This window comes from Ambystoma mexicanum, chromosome 6p, assembly GCF_040938575.1.
Source record: "Ambystoma mexicanum isolate Mex_15411 chromosome 6p, UKY_AmexF1_1, whole genome shotgun sequence".
Classification (NCBI taxonomy): Eukaryota; Metazoa; Chordata; class Amphibia; order Caudata; family Ambystomatidae; genus Ambystoma; species Ambystoma mexicanum.
Genome location: NC_090935.1, coordinates 600,374,009 through 600,376,634, shown reverse-complemented (window position 1 = coordinate 600,376,634; position 2,626 = coordinate 600,374,009). Strand labels below are relative to the sequence as shown.

The 2,626-nt window shown below is 37.2% G+C and overlaps 1 long non-coding RNA gene across 1 annotated transcript; it reads left to right on the top strand.

Moving 5' to 3' along the window:
* LOC138510950 (uncharacterized) lies at positions 1–2,116 on the top strand. Its single transcript, XR_011280491.1, has 4 exons — positions 1–58; positions 167–411; positions 566–631; positions 752–2,116. It is a non-coding gene; the product is annotated as an uncharacterized lncRNA (long non-coding RNA).
* Positions 2,117–2,626: the final 510 nt, after the last annotated feature.

The following is a 2,626-nucleotide window of genomic DNA, read 5'->3' as shown; positions in this document are numbered from 1 at the left end:
GAGAGAGGCTGCTGAAACTCGTCGCAAGCAGGGAAACATGCACAGCTCTGACACAGAGGTAAGCTAGATGACGGTTACGAATGAAATACAGTACTAAGTTCACTGATTAGGATAACATCCATTCAGTTAACAACAATTACTGACGAGAACACGTTACCTCGTACAGGCAGAAATCTGCAATAGGCTACATAACGCCCACACGCCAGTGTCCACCAGCGCCATTGGAGATGACGACGCAGCGTCTCTAAGCAAGACGTACTTAAAGTCTCAACAACAACCATAACAGAAGTCTAACAAACAGTGTATTATCTACATCTATTGAGAATCGCCAGTCTCGGTACATGAACAGCGGAGTGGATGACTCCACAGATAAAGAAAATCACTGCTTTACAGCACTAGAAAAAACATTAGGTGAGTGACCATTAGCAAACTTATCACAATGTTACTATTATTAGAATGATGCCGGTCTCCTAGTGGGACACAGTGCTATCCTAGCGACTGATCCCACTGGAGACCCTCCACAGGTTACCATAAACAAACTAATGTAGTTTTATTTCACCAACAGAACTGACACATGAACCAATTTGAGTATGTGAAGGGCAATTTGACCCGGTTCACGTCTTGTTCAAAGGTTAGTACTCTACAGTCTATCAATCTGGTCTGATGGTGACTGAGCATAAACAATAAGAGATTACATAAAACCCCACATATTTACCTCGCTCAAATAGATTTATTATCTGCTTATTTTCAGAATAGAATAAACATCCCTGATATCCATACCTGAAGAAGGGCATGAAAGCCCGAAATGCGTAGTAGTGGATAGGAGATACCTGCATGCGAGTTCTCATGACGTTATGGACATTAACCCTATCGAGATACCTGGAACAGGAAGAATTGAATGAAGCACATTGTTATGTTGTTTTGATTTCTATATTGGTGAATTTTTGTCAGATGCAAATATGTTGAAAAATAATAATTGGAAAAGATTACAACATTGAGAAGTGTGGGAACCATTCACAAATGTACGAAAACATTGGCCTTATGAAACTAGAAACATTGTAATGAAAATAATTGCACTGTGTAATTTGAAATGGATTTTATGAAAACTGTATGAAACGCAGATCATTTAGGTAACCTAATATATCATTTTTGCCAAAAGACTTGTCTCTGAATGTGTGAGTACAAAGGAATTCTTACAATTATATTGTACTATTGTGTGCCCTCGTTTGACCGTCGTTGAATTTCGAGGGACCTTTCCTCACAACATTCCTTTTCTATTCATCATATAGACAAGGGATTGTCTAGTTTCGATGAAGAGCCCAGAGCCTTGTTTTCTTCAGGGCAGAAAATTATAAAAGATTGGTTTTGGGAAAATATGAGCTTATGCCAATTGCACTCTCTAAGTGGTGTATGAGACAGATGAACATGGCAACAGGCTCTGATCTCATTTTGTGGAACATACCAAGATTATGGAGGGAAAGGGTCTTTGGACTAAGAGTAAAGGTGTCGCTACAGTGAAAAACCTTATGCCTCACCATTCCCTATGCTGGTGTGGTCTGATGGGAACTGTAGTCCTAAACAACTGACGTGGCCAAAGAGTAAGGTTTTGTTTCTTTCCTCCCACTCTAATCACATTTTAAAATTTAGGCAGAGTGAGTTGCTTTTCATGTTATTTTTAACTCATTGTCATATAAATCCATATTTCGTGTGATATTTATTACTTGGAAATGTTCTCATTCTGAGATCTTTAGTTGTCTATAGATTACCCATACTTGTTCACACTACAGCACCATTATTCAAAGCAAATAATGTATAGATTGATAATTGCATCACAAACCTCTGGCACTGTTTACCAGCCTGCCCCTGTTGAAGGTATGAAGTTGTGATATTTATACATCCCTTAAAGGAAAAATTGTGACAAAAGATTTTGAACATTTGCAATAATTAAGTTTACTTTTTCCGATATCAAATTCTTGCAGCTTTTCATGTGCAGTTATGCGAACCCTTTGGTTTTAATAACGCAATTGCCAAATACACTGTGTAATGTATAGCATGTATCCATTCTACATATATATACTATTTGTTGCTTTACAGTGTAAGCACTTATCATAATAAAAATACTTCCATTACCCAATTGTCTATTTATTTCATTAAGATAATGTTTGTTATTCTTTTTTTAATGTGTAGATGTCTATTAAGAATATTAGTGAACATTACACCAGTTAACAGTATAATTATGGGTTTATGTATTTTGGAAAGGGACACTCGCACTATTAAAGAAGGGAGCATGCCGTAGCACAATTGGCTGTTACTCTGAGAGGATTTTTTAAATTGGATTTTAAAAGGGAGATTACAGACGTTTGCTCCTCTGAACAAGGTGAAACATACCAAGGGAATGAAAATAGGGAAGTAACAGCACCAAATTCAAAGATTATGGCAAACACACCAGGCACTTTGTTATTCCTAGGTTATTAAATGGAAAGAAAAATTACAGAAGTATATGTTGGCAGTATATGGTCCTAGTTATTCAAGTAAAAAGAAAGAGGCACGGTTTCATTGTCGAGGTTGGGCTGGAAAATAATTTCTTAAAACTACCTGAATGCATAAAGATGGGCCACTGACTCAG